The 19,794-nt window shown below is 40.6% G+C and overlaps 1 protein-coding gene across 1 annotated transcript in view; it reads left to right on the top strand.

Moving 5' to 3' along the window:
- Positions 1 to 1,837: 1,837 nt before the first annotated feature.
- The window catches only part of LOC108936957 (opsin-5-like), a 35,383-nt gene continuing 17,426 nt past the window's right edge, over positions 1,838 to 19,794 (top strand). The window contains exon 1 of the mRNA XM_018756619.1: positions 1,838 to 1,904. The gene's annotated coding sequence lies outside the window, so the exon portion shown is untranslated. The remainder of the gene's footprint in view (positions 1,905 to 19,794) is intronic.

Here is a 19,794-nt window from a genome sequence, read left to right as displayed (position 1 = left end):
TACCTGATTCATATCCCTTTGTGTTTGTCTACACTTTCTCATGCCAACTCATCCACCAGAGTTTTTATGGTGTACTATCCTGACTTGAATTAGAGTACCACAGTCAAGGGAATCCTGTGCTTGTGGCTTATGGCTGCAGTCACACAGCATGTGTATTTCTGTGTCTGTATGTTTACGGAATCACAGATATTTCACGAACGTGCAGAAGAATACCAATCAATTTTTGTTTGAAATTTGCCCCTTTCAATTAAGCTGTCAGGACTTAGATCACTGGGCATGATTCACTTTGGGCATAGTAAAATGGAACATATGAAGAAATTATATCTGTTGCAGGAGTTTTCAAGACCCATTGGAACTAAACAAATAAACACTTTCCTTCTCATACTCCAGTGCATGGAAAAGCAGAATTGAGACAACATTTTGTTGCACTTTACAGTGTATAACGGATTTGACGCTCATTTTTGGCTTACTTCCCAGTTTTTCAATTTGCTTATTTGTCACTGTAGTGTTTTCTTTTTGTGTGTTTTGAAGAATAATGAAGGTCAGCACTTGGGGACACAAAATACACACACACACATTTTCAGAACCGCTTGTCCCATACAGGGTCACGGGGAACCGGAGCCAACCCGGTAACACAGGGCGTAAGGCCAGAGGGGGAGGGGACACACCCAGGAGCACCCCCTGTACGGGACACAAAATAATTTGAAATATATGTTTTACTTGTGTTTTGACACACGGTTCATGTGACTGTGTATGGCTTCATATTCTTTTTTCTGTTGGTGTCTTTGGTCAAGTCAAAGCACCATGAAATGACCCTGGGGAAAAAGTGATTAACAAGCCCTTCAATAATTTGAACCTCTGAAAAGAATATGAAGTATAACAAATTTTGATTTTATGATGAATTCATAAATATGCACTTGGATTTTAACATAATTAGTCTTAAAGTTGGTGACAGTGCCATTTTTGCATCTCTTTGAGAATATAAGACAGACACCAGAGTCTGGGATATTATAAGGTCCTGTAAAGCTCCTGTGAAGCTGGGTGGGGGAGAAAGTTTTGTAACTAAATAATGAGGTTATGAATAATGCAACAGCTAGGAGATGAAAGGAACCTGGAGACCCCCCAGCTTGAGGGGTGCTGACATACAGTCACTGTACTATGCATTTTTGCATTGCTGGAAGAGGCTGCTGCCGGTACTCCGGGATTACTTTTGACATTGCCCATGCTCTTGCTTCAAAGACAAAAGACCTGACAATCTCCGGTGCCCCAGTCCCTATCATTTCCTTTTGCTCTAACTTAATTGCTAAAGAGCTAGATGAGGGCAAGTAGAAACTGACTGGAAAGAGAGAACAAGGATCATTCTCTTCTTTGGTATCATTCAGAAACTTGTGTGTGTGTGTGTGTGTGTGTGTGTGAATAGGAGGAAGAAATGAACATAATGGTTTCCTTCAAAGAGTTAACTTCCCTCTGACTGAAGCATGACATTACAGTTGTCAGATCTGTGTAGTGCAGTGGGGACAGAGTAAGGGAGGAGGGAGAGAGAGAGGGGCTGAGTGAGACATGGAGAGAGGGAGATGAGGAAAGGGAGGGAGGGAGAGATGGGAACGGAGAAACCGAGCTGCTTACTGGAGTGTTTGATTCAGCCCCTGGTCGGATTGCCTCTACTCCTTACAGCGCTCTCTCAGTTTCCTCCTCGAGGATCTTCACCCTGTTTTAAAGTCTCGGTGTGTGCAGGTGTGTGTGAGTGTCTGAATGTGGACAGATGTAGATGGCAATATTATGTCTACATGAAATCCCCTTTCTTTCTTTCTTTCTACTCCCGAAGAAGGATAAACATGCTTGGTTCCTGCTGTCTTGCCATCATCCATGAGTTAGTGTAACAGCTGGAATTACCACCCTGAAAGGTAAGTGCCTCTGAACGGCATGCTACGCGAACAGAATGCTGACCTTCAAACTTTGCTAATTAATATTATGTACTGGCAGTATATAAAGTGAAATATAATTCTCATGATCTATGAAACTTATAAAAATGAGAAATGGAGACACTTTCCATATATTGTCTTCCCTGGGTGTTTTTTTTTTGCTGTGAAAAAGCAGAAGGTTTACAGTGATTACAGCTAGAGCTAAATTATTATTAGATAATAGCTAGAGCTAGACCTAAAGGGTCCAGGCTGGAATCCTATCTACCGCAATAATACCCTCAGGAGAGGTACTTATAGTGAATGCTTCAGTAAAAATTACACAGCTGTTAAACAGAGTAAATAATTGTAACCTGCTTTGGAGTAAAGAGTCGTCAAAATAAAGAAAAGAATTGTGTGAGGTTAAATTTTTTTTTTTTCCGGTGTTATTGTTTTCAGTACATTGCTTATTTCTGGGTTATACTCACAAGAGTAGGACCATAATTACTAATCAAACAGCTCCTTACAGTGAACAAAATTTCTATTTGATGGACATGCCATTGAACATCTGAGCAATCAGTTCATGTGTCATAATTTATCATAATGTACCTGTAACACAGTCCACTACCCTTGAGTCAATAGGGCACATTCCACTGTGATGGTGTTCACAGTGAAGTGCCCTGTGCTGTAATCCTCCCTTGTGAAGTACCCTGATAAATGGCAGTGAAACTGTGAATATTAACTGATGGCTGAAAATCATGTTGCATTAAACCCCAAGTACTAAGTATTCTGTCAATAAATGAGGGGCAATCATAGAGCTAACAGAATATTTGATTTTCTTCTCATTCTTCAGGGTGTGCTGTCAGATGTTTCATTCCTTTAGAAATAATTGTGAGCAGCTAGATCCATCTGAGGACAGCAGGGAGGCAGTTGTAATGAAACATTTTTAGAAATGTTTGCTGCATAAGGACAAATGAGAAAGAAGTGAAGCACATTTCTGGGTAGATGTACCACCTCAACGATGCCGTATCCGTAACGACTATATTATGAAAGTCAAATCTTAGTTCAGTCAGTCAGCAGTGAAGCGATGTTTGCAGCAGTGGCTTTTCATTATAGGGGGACCAGCATGTGAGCAACTTTGGCTTGAGGGATGCAAGTGATGCTACTGGCGTGAGTCCTCACTATATTAACCAGGGTGCATGCCTTCATTAACACTTCCATTGTCTTGGTTTATGATTTAGTACTTGTTTCAATTGCATTCAATTCATCCAGAGATGCTGCATATTGAAAAATGTCAGTATAAGATAATATAAAGTCAAATTCATATTAAAAAATCAGTTTTTATATGACATCATGTTTAATCTGTATCTAAGAAATTGTGCTTTAATAACATCTTGTGTGTCTGAAAATATAATAGAAAACAACACATATTTAGATATGTGTGGTATTGTGTTATATTGCAAAGAAAATTATTTTTATGCTTTGTATCACATATATCTTTACGATGGCTGGCATAGTGGTTTGTTCAATGTTTAAAAATGAGTTTAGCAGTAATTATTCATTATTACATTCTAAGTTTATGTCTGTTTCATCAAACCCTGACCAAGTCAACATAGCTGATTTAGGAACAACATGAAAACTGTGATGGAATTCATGTTATAATTTATGATATTAAGAAAACTGACCTTTAGTAAAACTTTTCTATGCTGCGGGGGGTAGGAACTCATGACAGAAAATCCATTTCCACACTAACACCTCTAATGAAGGGTTACTGACAATGGACACTGGAGGAATATGTGCTCTGACTTCAAAAAGCAGAGTAAATATGATAAATAGTAGAACGTTTAGGTTTGTCAACAAGGTGCGAGCCCTGATGATCCCTCTCTCTACCCGTCACAGCGCTCAGTATCTCCTGTCACATTCTGATGCTGCAGACAACAAGGAGTGCTTACTAATCACCTCCCTCTGATACACGAATCATGTTCTATCTCATGTTTTTTTCTCCATAGCAGTAAATGTCTTTCCATCTTTCTGAACTACATGTGTGCAGCCGTGTGTGTGTGGAATGAGCAGCTGATGCATTTGCCTTGCATTTCTGCGCAGAATGGTCTTTATATAGAACTGTATCTGTGGAAATGAGAATACCAGACCCCAGTTCAGCTGAGTTTACCCAACAAACTGAACAGTGCTCTTTGTGTGCAAAAGTTGCAGTTCTTTATTAGATGAGCAGTGGTTAAATGACTATGAACCCTTTAATGACTGCAGAAATATACAGCAGCTGCACATTCCGGCACTAATCTCTACTAGTTTGTTCTGTAAATTTATTCTTTATTCTTCTAAGAGGGTGGTATCAATGAGAAAGAAGCACATGTTTATACTAAGAGGACTGATTTAGGGGTGATTTTTGTGATTGTTAAATTCACTTCAGGGTGGTACAATAAGTAAAGCTGGTGTCTCATTGCGTTTGGACTGTGGGTTCAAATCTGACTCTCCATTGTGGAATTTGTGTATCCCATACAGGATATACCCTGTCTCATGATTTATGGTTCCAGGATAGACTCCGGACCACCATCACCTTGGATTTCGAAGTACTTAAGGGAAAAACATATTAGCAATAGAGATCAATGGGATTACACACACATATTGGCAAGAACCATATTGTGATGTGTGAAATGACTAAAGGGGGCCAGGTTGTGGAACATCTTTATTCTCTGCTGTTGGCAGCTGTCGTAGTAAACTAACAGCCTGTGCTACACTGTGGTGCAGCGGTCCCCAAAAATAATGTTTGACTCTTTCATTATAGTAGGAACAAGCTCTACCGGATAAGAGTGATCCTGTAATAAGGGGACGAAATAATCCTGACACTAGAATGGGTGCAGTCAGGTGTCCTATTGCTGAAAGGACTCATTTTATAAAAAATCAATTTCTAAGACAGTTTTCTTTAGTTATTTCAGGCTTTACGCGAAAGTGGACACTTCAAAGTAAAGGAAATGTGCTGCTTTGAAACAGCATCTGCTCTGCCTACTGCTTTTCTTCACGTGCTACAGCTCACGTGGTGCCAGGCAAGTTAAAGAAGCAACGCATCCCTAAGTGCGGCAGGTCGACGCCTTGCAGGTGACTTACAGGTATCCGGAACAGTTCCATACAGTGACCAGCAGACACAGCCCTGTCAACACAGACCCTCCCATTGTGGTCGTTTTCCAGTCAAGTTCCACCGCTGAACCTCTAAGTCACAAACCTTAGCCTGACTTCTTATTCCCTACCTAGACTTGGATGTCTGAATCATTGTCCGTACCTTTCTGGCTGTCTGGAATGTTCTCCATACATGTAACTACAGTGTATGTGGCGTATTTAATTATATGGTACAAAACAACTGATGCTATAGTGGTATACAGTGGAACCTTGGAACTCGAGTGAAAAAAAATGTCTCAGAACTCGAACCGATGAACCTTTCAGGCTAAAACCTGTCGGACACGTGACGCGTCTTTTTTCCTGTAAAACAAAGGGTGTGTGTGACACATACGACTCAGTATGAGTCAGTATTGCCCGAAAACTCGCAGAGTGAACATCTTGCTGAATTGTGCTGTGAATTTCCACGTGTTTTTTTTTTTTTTTATATATTTTATATTAAATAAGCCATCATGGGTCATAAGAAGGTTACTAGTGAAAGCAATCAGCTGAAAAGGAAAATAGTGAGAGCCATGACAGAGGTTAAAAAGGAAATAACTGAAAAACACGATAGAGGTGTTTGCGTGGTTGATCTGGCCGCACAGTATGGAATGCCTAAATCTATGATCTGCACTGGGTTTTACACTTTTTATTTATGGTTTTAGCATCAGGTATGTATGTATATACGTTTAAATAGGCAATCATTTGGGGGTCTGGAACGGATTAATCCAATTTCCATTATTTCTTATGGGAAAAATTGATTCAGAACTCGAACTTTTCAGAACTCGAACGCCCTTCTGGAACGAATTAAGTTCGAGTTCCGAGGTTCCACTGTATTTTTAACAGAAGGTCCTTCAGACTTAGTGGAAACAGAAGGTAACCACCATTCCACACACAACTGTACATTTTGTAAAGTACATTTCCTTTGACATTATCATCTACAAGAAAAAGGACAATCTAGTGCCAAGAAAACGGCACTAAAGGACGTTTCAGATACTCTCTTAAGGTCTGTTTTCCAAATAATTTCATGCAGAGACCATGAAAGCAATTAATTTCATTGACTCAGTTGTGTCATTTACAACACAGAATTTATTTATTTTTTTATCACCGTAAAAGACATAAAAATAATGCTTGTGAAACTAGAAATAAGTTGTCAAGCTCATTCAGATACATGATAAGAAGAAGCAAATTATGTGGGAAAATTTGCAAAACCTCTGTGCCTTTAGACTAATATTTAGTTTTCCTTGACTATAAAGTAGATATGCAATGAAACTAATTTTCTTGGCACTACCGTGAAGAAATGAATCCTGGTCATTGTAGACACTTTTTTCTAAACCACACACAAGACTCGGTTAAGCCCACTGCACCACCACACCCCCCTTTTCTAAACCACACACACACATGTTGTCTGAAACCGCTTGTCCCAAGTGGGGTCACAGTGAACCGGAGCCTAACCCAGCAACACAGGGCACGGGGCTGGAGGGGGAGGGGACACACCCAGGACGGGACGTCAGTCCGTCACAAGGTACCCCAAGCGGGACGGGAACCCCAGACCCACCAGAGAGCAGGACCCGGTCAAACCCGCTGCACCATAGCACCCCCCTTTTCTAAACCAAATTTATTTAAATTAATATGTTCTGAAGACTGATATTGGGACTCTTAAGATGTTCTGTGGTTTTTATAACCTGTTTTACTTGATAGACTATAAATGTTGCTTCGGGTACTCAGCAAGGCAACTGTGCCTACAATTTTCCACCAATTAAGACTCATTTACATTGACTTGCTTAGCAGATGCTTTTCTCTAAGGCAACTTCCAGTGAACTTTCTGTAGTGTTATGAGCCCACACACCTTATTCACCAAGGTGACTTACACTGCTAGGTACACTACTTACACTGGGTCACTCATCCATACACCAGTGAAACACACTCTCTCTGTGACACTCACACTAAGGAGGACCTGAACAGCATGTCTTTGAACTGTGGGAGGAAACCAGAGCACCCAGAGGGAACCCCACACAGACACAGGGATAACACGCAAACTCCACACACACTGAGCAGGGATCGAACCCATGTTCTCACACGCCACCCAGGCACTGTGAGACAGCAGTGCTACTCACTGTGCTGCCCAGATTAAATTATTTACTCATGTAGCTGATTCTTTTCTCTAAAGAGATTTATACTGTTGTACTACTTCATACTTATTTACCCATATATAGAGCTGGGTAATTTTGGATAAGTGCCTTACTCAGGGACACTACAGGCAGAGATGAGACTTGAACCTATGACCTTCAGGTCCCAAGGCTGCACCACTAACCACTACCCTACCAGCTGTTCTAGCAAATGTACTCATTATGCATTACATTAAGAGAAAGAGACATAGCTGCAGACATGTGACTCAAGTAAACCTAGTTAGTCACCTGCCACTTGCTGCACCGAGGTTCATCGAGTTTCATCATTCATCGTTATGAAAATCATACACTAAGACGAGTTGAATTTGAAACAACAGCAGTCTTCTGGTTGGCCCTTGTGACAAAGCAACACAACAGCAAGTTGCCAGGTTACACTATTGCTGTCCAAGCAATTTCTGCATTTTTAAATCTGTTCACCTGCGTTTTCACGTGTCACCGGTGGCACAGAATTCCCGTAGAATTCAGTTCATGCCATATAAACAGATCATTATGACCCTGCAGAGATTTTAATTTTGGAGGATTTTCAAATGGTTAAGAACACAATTATATGATAGACTGGTGGTAAATGTAGACTGTTATAAATAATAACATGTTCTGTCACAGTACGATAATTTTAGAAGCTTGATGCAAATTTTATTTTTTATCTCCAGAGTGACATACAATGGTAAATGAAAGTGATTTACCGATTTACAGCTGGGTAATTTTTACTGGAACAGTTCAAGGTTAGCAGTTTGTTTAGTGGCGCTACAGCAGGCGGAACAAACCTGCGTCCTTCAAGTGAAGGTGGCAGCCTGAACAACTATGCTTATTGTTGCCCTGCGCTGCAAGTATTATAGCACAAATTGCACTGTGAAATCAGTTTGGTACTATCAATGATATAAGACTTAGATGCTATCAGATCACTGATGCAAGACTTGTAAAAATGCATCCATTATTTCCTCTTAAAATATATCAGGTGTATGCTGTATGTATATTACCACAGGTTAAGAAAAAAAAACAGCACAATATTTTATGGTTAGCTCAAGTGAGATAGATTTTGTAGAGTAAAAATGTGCAATGTGAAATAAATAGTAATTACAATATTTTTATAGTATTCAGAGTTCTGCAGTAGCATGCGCAAAGTTCATAATATTAGAGAAGAAACCTTGTAGAACTCACAGCAACACTGCATACATTCATCAAGCATCTCTATCATACGGTAGCAAGATAAATTATGAAGTGCAAATGTGTACAGTAATAATTTACCACACGTTTTCTTTGCACCCTAAAGAGAAGGCTGGACACAATGAGCTATTAAGCTGAAAAATCACCATCTTCAGCAATGAGAGCACATTTATACAGTTTGCCTTGCAGAATACCTACGGCATCAGCGTTTTTTGAGGATTTACACTCTATTTATCTTTATAAATAGCAAACTGCTCAACAGACATATGGCTTATGAAGATTTTAATTCTAGCACTTCTCAGTGCATCAGTAATGGTTTGTCATAGGGTTTGTTTGGCTGCATGTCACTCTGTGAGTTCCTTCTATTAAGCATTGTGACAACTGGGGTAGACTGTACACACAGTACAGATATTTCTTCTGTTTGGACTTTAGTCAGGAGTTAGAATAGCTGCTTGCGAAATGAGCAGAAAACCCAAAGGCGTGTATAAAAAGATGAAAGCAAATCATACGATCATCCAAAAAATCACACAAGCTAAATCGGAACAGTTTCAGATTTAGATTTATAGAGTAGCGAGCACGAGTTTCGACTGCGGCGGGGTGAAAGAAGACATACAGAAGCGATCCGTTTTGGAACATTCATTGGCAAACTGGCACACAGGAAGAGGTACCAGCGAGTACAGAAGAGAAGAATGTTCTCAGTGCGGGGAACCAATTTTCCTCAAGGACGTGCACCTTAAGCCAGCCTTTTACGATGTTCAATAGGTGCTCACCCTTTATAGTCCCTGATAGTCCCTTCCGTTGTTCCACCACTTTGTACACTTCCCAGCAACCTCCTTTCGCATCGGCTATTTACAATCAATATCTGTTCCTGCTCGAAGGGAGTGCCTCTCGGTAGCACGAGTCATTACAATACATTTTTGAGATTGGTTCATTTAGACATTGTGACTAGGAAGTATGCACTTCACAGTGATTACAACAATTTATCCTGAAAAAGATGAAGATGAGGCAGAGAACACCCTGGAGGAAAATGACAGAGCAGTCGGACATGGTCCACAATAGTAATACCGCCCACCCTTTTGTTATCAAAATGTGATTGTCCAGTACACGGTCATGGCAGCCCACAGCCTATACTGAAAAGATTTAGGGTGAGGCAGAGTACCACATGGATGGAACGCCGGTCCATCGCGGGACAGATACATACAAACAAAATCATTCACGCACACATACACACTATGGACAACCTAGCAACTCCAATTCACCCGAAACACGAGTCAATGGACTGTGGGAGGACACCAGAGCACCCGGAGAAAACCTACAGACAGAACTGTAACAAACATAAGTCCAAATAAACTGCCCAGGAGATGTGAAGCACCCACACTACAGGCCAATGTAAAAACAGTGCATAATACTTCAACAGCATGCAGTTAAAATCCAGTTCATCTATTGCTATGTACTGGCAGACATTGTCAGTCCTAAATGCACGTATCCCCTGTTAAGTGGTTATGATTCGTTAATGAAAAATAACCGCATATTAAAAACCTGGATCATGACATTATTACCCAGCAAATTAAATTACTTATTCCATTATTTCTTATGGGAAACACTTCAGATCCTTCCAATCTCATTCCACATACACAGTCTGAAACTGCTTGTCCTGAGCTGGAGCCTAACCCAGCAACAGAGGGCCCAAGGCTGGAGGAGGAGGCAGCGACACACCCAGGAGAGAATGTCAGTCTATCACAAGGCACCCCAAATAGGACTTGAACCCTAGACTCACCGGAGAGTGAGACTCGGCCAAACCCCCTGGGCCACCACACCCCCTTTGAGTTCTTTCCAAGATCACCACAATGATGCCTAACATCATAAGGATATAGTTCAGTCACACATTAAAACAGAGTGAGTTAACTTTTTAAAAAAATTGATAATGTTTGCAAAACTTTTGTGAATTGTGCATGGTTTAGTAGTAAACATGGGCCCGATGTACCATTCTACATCTGAGAGTTTTCAAAACTCCACCATTGGAATAGGAAAAAAAGGACAATAGATTTTCCTTTCATTTCATTATATTTTACATTTAAGTATTTTTTTCCGTAAGGCTCCAGCTCACTGCGACCCCACTAGGGACTAGCGGTTTCAGAGAGTGTGTGTGTGTGTGTGTGTGTATTTTTTCCGCCCTGATAAGTAAGTGCAGAAATTATGTTTTTTTTTAAACTTTATATGTCACTGTTGTATAGGGGGCACAGTGGTGTGGTGCGTTTGACCGGTGACTGCTGTGTGGTGGGTCTGGGGTTTGAGCCTTGCTTGGGGTTTCTTGTGGTGGACTGGTGCCCTGTCCAGGGTGTGTCCCCTCCCCCTTTGGCCTTGCACCTCGTGTTGCCGGGTGGGCTCCGGCTTGCTCTGACTCTGCTTGGGACAAGCACTCGTGGACTGTGTGTGTGCGTACGTGCTGCTATTGTCTATAGGTTTACTGGTTTATAGAGTAATGGTGAGCTCTTTATGTACATTTCATGGGGGGGTCATCTATATAAAATAAATAGATAATACTTTCATAAAGTAAACTTTGCCTGACAGTTGGACTTGTTTGGACTTGCTTGAGGAAAATAAAAGCAATATGTACCATTTAAATAATGGAACTATTAAAAAGTTAAGGCACAGTGGTGCATGAGAACCTTTTTCCGAACCTCTCGGAAGGAAACTGGCATGTCTTTAGCAAATTGTGTCTAGGAATCAAGCCGCAAACAGACTAGTTGTTATAGGCAGGAATTTTTTCCAACTTTCTGAAATCTTAGTCTTGTACTCCTTTTGAAACCTGACAACTGATTTCACGAGCCACATAAATAGTTACTGTCAAGACTGGTTCCATAAGCCACACTCAACAACCGTCACTTGTTGTGCAGTGTAATGTGAATGCAAGATTGCTAATTCTATTGGTCTTATCAGGAGTAAAGAAAGCTATGTTAAATGTATGAATTTCAGTGCATTTATCCTCTGTTCTTCATGCAATACTAATGCATTTAGCTGTTCCAGTAACACACAGGCTACTCACCATTTCAAACTGCAAAACAGCACAGTGGACTTAAGAGAGCATTTTGTATGCTGCTCAGGAGAGTCGCTGCCATCCTAGCTCTTCTGATTTGGAATATGATTAGTTCTAAAAGAGAAAAATAAACATTGTGCATTGCTTACATAGTTCAACAGACACCCTGCATAATTCAGCCCACAAATACACCAAGACAAAAAAGACCTGGGTTTTCTATATCAAGAGAGGGAAGGAAAGAGCTGTAAAGGAGACCCAAGAACAGTGACCACTGAAAACATGCCCTGAAAACCAGAGTGAATTTGATTTTCTTGTGTTGAAACATTGAATTCCATTTATATTTGTTGGAATTCTGTAAAAAAAAATATATTAGAATCTCAGCTTGAGCATAGATGCAACAAAAAATCTATTCTCTGGTGAGGAAGATGTGTACTGCTTTTACAGAATTACAGTTGAATCGAAGAATCCAGGCTGAACTTACTCAGAGAGCTCATCCATCAAACAAACAATGTATGAAAATTGCTTGTTTTTAAATATCTAAAATCATTTATAGCACATTAGAGAGACTGTGTATCATTTCTGAAAATCTGAAGCAGATTTAATTTCAGTAAAATGGGAAATATATTCATGACTTTATTATTCTGAGCAGTCACACTATGAGTTATGCAGATCCAGAATTGTTTGCTAAGTGCTGTAGTTACAGTCCTATTGCCAGTCTCCAAACAAAGACAAAAAGAGACACAAGTTTCCTTAACACAAGCCATCAAAATGATAAACTGACCTTTTTGTACACCTTGATACAAATCCAAGCCATGATCCATCAGTGTTTGTCTTAATGATATACTGAATTTCCAACTTTCGTAAGTGACGGTCTCTGTGCAAGAATGATTCTGACATTTCCAGATATTATTTCATATATCCAGATCTAATAAATCCAGATTTAATTTTTTTTTTCAGGAAGAGATTTGGGTCACCTGCAATTAAAGCTGCACATTTTGAGGTAGTCGCAAAAATGTCGACACAACAGCATTTGTTTTCCCCAGTATCCATGTCTTATGTTCAATTTTTGCTTTGACTGTTGTCCTTCACTTTTCTTTACCCTATTAACATATCTTTGGAAGCATGAAGGCATGTGACCTACAAATATGAGGATGGCCAGAAGGTTTAAACTCCATTCATGCCATTCACAGTTGTATTTCTCAGCTTGGCCTCCAAAGTAAAACTACTGCTTCATTTTATTAAAGCTCTCCAAATAGATAATGGAAGACTGAATCATCAAAAGATTTTTCTTGTAGTCTTACAGTATTTGTGGAATGTCAATTTACATGTAGAGTAGGCTGTAGTAAATATGTCTTTGCACTAATTGATCCCTATGCTCATGAAGTGTGTTATGCTTACTGAAAGGCTTTGGGGCATGTGGACTGTATAGTTACTTCTTATTGGTCATATTGTACTGCTTTGAATGCTGGAGGAAATAGAAATAAGTTCCTGTTTGCGAGGACAAATTGCAGGAACATCTCCAGAGTTGGAAGGCAATAGAATTACCATTTAATATGGCCTTAATGAAAGAATATTTACTGCATGGAGCTAAATGTTAATTATCAGCTGCCCAACTGGAGGTCTTTCTGAAACCCAATGCTGATGGACTTTTGAAAATTGTTTCTTGACCCTCATTAACTTATGTATTCATACTCATAAACTTCCCACATCCACCTTGGGGACAGAGTTAATGTGCAAGCCTTTTTGAAAAAAGAATATATACCTTCTGCTTGTGGAAGTCAAATCCAAGTGCACAATGTTGGGGATCAATGTACTCTAAAGGAAAATGAAAAGCAGTGGTATGCCGTTTGAAACAAGGAATAAAGGACTGTATGATTCTAAGGCAGAAACCAAGAAAGGTGAATTCTGTGAACTAGAGAGAAATGTTTTTTTCATTGCTTTTTTCTAAGATCTTACCACTTTGCTGGGAATATATTACACCCTCAGCAGATCCCAGCTGAGTAATGCCTGGGTCTTTCTTTCGCCAAGCCTCTTTCCACTGGGCTGTATAGAACACATGGAGAAAAAGACAAAAGACAAAATTCTGAACCAAAATTTCTTTAAAAATAATTCATTATGGTCTTTTCTAGATGTGCTCTGAAAACAATATTGACTTTAATTACATTTTCTCCAAAAAGTGTGTTTCATTTTAATTCTGTGAAGAAAGGTCTGCAATGTTATTTCAAAGAAATGACAAAGTACATTTAGTTTATTATGCACAAGTGCAGATCCATCAACATTCTTGTTAAAAAATGATAATAAATGGGAGAGCCTCATTTTGTGCTAGCTTCCAGCCATATCTCTTCTGTATTCATAACTCTAACAAGAGCTATTTCAGCTAAACAATTTGCTTAATTTTTCATTTTCAAAAATTTCTGTAAAGCTCATAGGGTATGAATGCAAAGCAACTTTTACCTTCTTTATTAGAGATTCACATATTTGTCACAAAGAAAAGTAAATTAAGGAGTTTCGTCTTGCCTGTCCTGATAGTTGACACCTGATTCAACCTGATTTGCAGAAACACACACAAACATTTTCTGAACCACTTGTCCCATACGGGGTCGCGGAGCCTACCCAGTAACAGAGGGCGTAAGACCAGAGGGGGAGGGGACACACCCAGGACAGGATGCCAGTCTATCGCAAGGCACCCCAAGTGGGACTCGAACCCCAGACTCATCGGACAGCAGGACCAGGTCCAACCCACTGCGCCACTGCGCCACCGCACCCCCCACAAACATTAAAAGGAAAAAAGCAAGTGTGGAATAAAGTGGAGAGTATACAGGATTCAGTTACATGGCATTATGTCATCTGCCTAAAGACACTGAAGGAAACCAGATTTCCTTCCCAGGCAGTGAAAATTAAATTCAACCAACCAACTTCAATAACCACTTGTCCTAAGCAGGGTCACAGTGAGCTCGAGCCTATTCCAGAGACATTAGGCACAAGGGGTGGTGGGGCACACTCCGGACAGGATGCCAGTCATCAGAGAGCCACAACTAGTTACCCAAGTACACAGCCTGGTAGAGGTACCAGAGCAACTGCAGGGCAAGCAGCTTGCACAAGGGCACTACAGCCAGAGACAGGAATCGAACCAGCAACTTTCAGAGTCAAAGACACTTGCGCCAACCACGATGTCACCAACTGCCCTAAAAAGTCAATCAGAAGTCACTGATGAAGTGCATTGAGTACACACAAGTCAGTGCAAGATGGTACAGTATTGGGATTTCAGCAGTTCTGAACCACGGGTAAAGAGGTTAACAATGAGCACAAAGTCGAAATGCGTATGAAGCAATTCACAGAAGCTTTGGGCAATCAATCTACCTGCTTGCCTTTCTGAGCCATTATTAAGTGCCAAGGCATTCATTTTCAGAAAAACAATGCAACATAGAGCAAAGGATAACGTTTCTGGGACACGTGCTTTTTGTGGAGACAAGGACTTTTCTGGAACTGCATTGTGGTCACCAAGCAAAAGGAAATAATCCATTCCCTTAAGTGCAGCAACTATGCTTTACATGAAATGAAAAAAGTAAGGGGAAATCCAGGCCTAAATTTTACTGCAGTTTATCAATTGATCCATTATTAACCTCTTGTCCATGGTGAATTGCAGAGTCATTTAACTTTTCCCTTAGTGTAATAAAACCCTTTTTTAGATTTGCGTATTTTATTATTATATGCAAATAGTTTGTTTATTGCATGAATAGAAGTAGCAAGAGATTGGTCCACTTTTGCATTTTAAAAAAATAAATGAATTTGCACAGTGAGACATCCACATGAACGTGGCGTTTTTGAAATAGTCGAAAAGGAGATAAGTCAATTACACATGCTTTGAAGCATGATAAAAGAGGTTATGAAATACTGCATCGTTACACCGTGGAGCGAAGTCAGAAGTTCTAAAAATGATAGATAGATAGATAGATAGAGAGCCCCTGCTCATGCCACCTTCCAGAATTGGCACAATGGATTTGTGAGCAACACTATAGTGTGATGTGTTCTAAGAGTTCACCCCTCCCCTGTGTTAGTAACAAATGCATGTGAACCAAAACCTCGGCCATCGGTTTGTCTCAGAGTGTCTGATTTGGAGTAGTTCTAGTGGCACTGTGTACGTTTGCCTTGACCTGAGTTCCGGTGGAATGTTAGAAAAAAGGCAGGAATGCAGCTCTGAGTATTACTGCCCTCAGTGAGCACACAAAACAGTAATACTTTCCAGCTGGGAGTCCTTTGTGTTCCAGTGTTCAGCGCAAGGCATGTATTGAGGTGATGAAAAAGCACAAGGACATGTTAGATGTTCTTACATATTATGAATACCAGTTTTGAAACATTCTAAATGGATTCCCATGAAAGCAGTTTTCACCTCCGTGAAAATAGTGTGAGATTAAGACAGGAATCATGTGCACAGGGTTGAAAGGACACAGCCTTATAACCTGAGGGTTATCAGCTCCAGCATGAGGAGGATTCTTGCTTAGACACCACATCCAAACAACAGTTCTACTACTACCACTAGTATTATTATTATTATTATTATTATTATTATTATTACTACCATACATCAGCTGGCATGGTGTTGCAGCAAATATTGCTGTTTTTGCACAGTGCTTGGACAAAGGGAAAGAACATGCATTTGATCCTTGTTCAGTCTGTGTGGCGATTGCATCTTTTCCCCAAAAATGTTCCCAAAGATACATGTTTCAGGTGAACTGGTGATGTTAAACGATTAAATGAATAAATGTAAATGTAAATACCATTGGTTAGTCAGGGCTGGTCCCAAGCCTGAGTAAGTGGTGAGGGTTCATCTCTGCCAAATAAACAAATAATAAAATAAAATAATAATTACATGTGTTTTCACTTCATTGTGCATAGACATGTATGCAATATATAATCTGTAGGCACATGCAATTATATCATTTAAATGTGATGTGAAAATTTACAAGATTTTTTATTTATTTATGAAAAGGCAGATTTATCAATGAAATATAAATTAAGAAGAAATCATCACGTCCTCACAGTCTAGAGGCAATTTTGCTACATGTTTCTGCTAGGGGTTGTGTAGAAATAAACTCATCTGTTAAAAACAGTGGTGCATTGACGAGGACACAATGCTTACTTTGATACCTTAATTGAAATTAAATAAGAATTGCTAGGGGTGCAGAGCTGAACGTTGTCAGTTGAAACTGGGCTGCATTTTTTCGTAAAGGAAATACTTCTTCATTTAGTGGGATAAATTTAGTGCAGAAAAAGTTTGCCATTGAAGCTCTGCGTCTTGGGACTGAACTGGATTCTATGCTACTGTGGGTGTCATTTGAGGTGAAGTTCCGACTCATCACGGGACCATGATCTTTTCATCACCAGTTGCTTCATCACAAGTCAGCAAATTAAATCAGCATTCACAAGTCTGAGGGCTGGTTGTTTTCATACCCGCTTTCATTCCAGTTTGTTTTCGTTTTTGTTTGCAAGAGGTTTAACAAAGAACATTGAGAGCGGAGCTTGACTTGTATAATTGCCTTGCAGGAGGAGTGAGGACTGTTACTCTTGGGGGAGGTGAATTCTTGGAGGAAAGAATGGAATAATCTACTACATGGATGTGTAAATCAAGTTCAATAGGCATTCCACTTCTGATACATGAATGAATGAATGAATGAAACTTTATTTGTCCCAGAGGGCAATTCTGTGCTTGCAGCAGCATGCCATACACAACATACATACACACTAACAGACAGACATGCATCAAAGACACAGGGATAAATAAGCAGATGAATATGTTATGTAAATGAATATTAGCTAGATAAATAAACAAGTGTATTTACTCAAGAGAGGGCAGAGTGAAGTGTGGTGGTGCCCTGCGTACCAAGATGGCAAAGAGCAGCTTGGTGCCATTCGGTCATCACGAAGTCACCACCCTGGTGACATGAAGACTCATTGTCACCTTCACATGACAACTTATTGTATTTTGGACAAATTCCCTTGGGATTTGGACATGCTATGTTCACATTATGCTGGTGCAGGCAAACAAGAAATGAGACAGAGATGAGGCAGGCTGCAGTTTGGCTCGGGCACAAGTGGAATCAGGCCCATTGAAGAGTTCTGCTGATGCCAGCTTTGTAGGTTTAAGGGAAGGGAGATCACAGGTAAAGCATCAACAGGTTCCTCTGAAATGGAGCAGTCCTTGATCTGTGCAGGCTTGGTGCACCCACATGTCCCATCGCAGCTGTTCCCACAGCCTCGTGTCTGTTGCTGAAAGGAATCCATTTAACATGTGGTAGAGTGTGTCTCAACCAGATTGCTGTGTGTGACTTTTCCTACACTTTTTAAATATTAATATGTCCTGGAGCTGAGGGTTTCTTAGCCAGCGCTTTAATAACTGTGGGGAGTGGGATGTGGTGGTAGCAGTGCAGCTAAGGGACTAACAGGACATGGGACTCATGGGTCCATAACCTCATCCACTCTTGCAGGTAGGGCAGCTGGTAGTGTAGTGGTTAGGGCTCTTGTCTTTGGACCTGAAGGTCACAGGTTCAAATTTCACCTTCAGCTGTAGTACCCTTGTGCAAGGTGTATATACTCTGAATTGCTCCAAAAAATTACCCAGCTGTATAAATGGGTAAATAACTGTAGGTACCTGAACATCATAAATCAAGAAGTGTGTAAGGTAAATGCACATGCACACACATTGGCTGAAGCTACTTGTCCCTAGTGGGGTTGTGACAAACTGGAGTCTAACCTGGCCATACAGGGTGTAAGGCTGGAGGGGGGTGGGGACATATCCAGGATGGGAGCCAGTCCATCACATGGTGCCCCAAGCAGGACTTGAACCTCAGGCACATCAGAGAGCAGGACCTGGCCAAGCCACTGTGTCACCACAACCCCCATATGTGAGGTACATGGATATCTGTAAATGTATGGATTTTAATGCAAGGACTTTCATAGAATCAAAAAATTGCCCCTAAAGTGCGCAAGCTTACGGTTTTGCTTTCATTTGTTTCTCCTGAAGGAGCGTATTTAGAGTTATTATTTGCACCGCATCTGTCTGGAAGAACGTGGGACTGCAGCAATGGTAGAATCTCACATGCAGATCACAAACACACCCATGACGTGCTTGCCATTTGCAGCGGGGAGCATAGTCTCATCCAGTCCTTTCCAGTCCTATGACACTTTCTGATATGACTACTGAAGGCATCTGCAAAAAATATTTTGCGAGAACAAAAAGTGATTACACACTCAGCTACCTTGTGTCAAATAAATAAATTATTAGTAATAAGTCATTTACATGCATGGATACATATCCCAGTGCAAATTACTGTATCAAGACATACCTGCAAGAAAATAAGAAAATATCCATGCCAGAGGATTATTGACTTCTGTAAACTGTAAACTTCACAGAATTTTTAATTGCTTTTACATCCTACGGTCATATTTGCCCTTTATTCGGCACTATTTTTCTGCTACGTTTTTCCATTAACAGGAGAAATATAAGACTGAGGAGGGAGTGACAGGGTGATCACTGAAACAACTCTTCACACATCTCTGTCCTTTTCATAAACTGAATTGCGTACGGAAACTGCAGTGAATTCTTAATTATGTCGTTGTCAGTGAGCCGTGTAGAGCCATGCGACAGTGCCGCATTCATCCACGGTGCGCATTGTTCTTGACAAAGCTCTAAGGAGGATTAATCTTTGTGGTTCATATTTCCAAGGGTCTTGCTTGGGCTGTGTTTGGAAATCAGGCTTTGTGAGAAGCGCTCAGTGACTCACACCAGTTCAGAGCAGTGACGGCGCCAAGTGTGTTTGGTTCGAATGGAGTTGCCCTTGTTGTCTCATTATCACTGCTCCAGCAGCCCGATGCTTTGAGTGTAACGTATTTATTCTGCAGTTGCTTTTTTGTGTCAGAGGAGGATTAGAGAACAAACGCATTTGTCTCCTGAAAAAGAACTGCCGATGGGTGCTTATAAAAGCAGCACGTGTCCGTTGTCCATATAGGAAATGTGATGGTCTGGAGTTGCTTCCAGGGACTTTCTAGCACAGTGCAATGCTTGATCTGACATGTCTGCCAGGAAAAAGCTATCATGCATAATGTGTCAATGCAACATAACCCTAAAACCCCCAAACTACTAAAAGCTGTCTGGTGGCTTTGGCTGGACGGACCGGGTAGCAGAGACAAGAGTGCTAATGACTATGCCATTGCTCTGAAAAATCACAACAGTCAGCAAGTCCCTTCCCACAGACGAGTCCCCCTCAGGGACCAAGCCATCGTCCCTTCCAGGCAGGAGAGCGACAGGCGGCAGGGGGACAAACCTCCGCCGGTGCTCCTC

Source organism: Scleropages formosus, chromosome 2 (assembly GCF_900964775.1).
Source record: "Scleropages formosus chromosome 2, fSclFor1.1, whole genome shotgun sequence".
Lineage (NCBI taxonomy): Eukaryota > Metazoa > Chordata > Actinopteri > Osteoglossiformes > Osteoglossidae > Scleropages > Scleropages formosus.
This window is presented reverse-complemented; position numbering and strand designations above follow the sequence as displayed.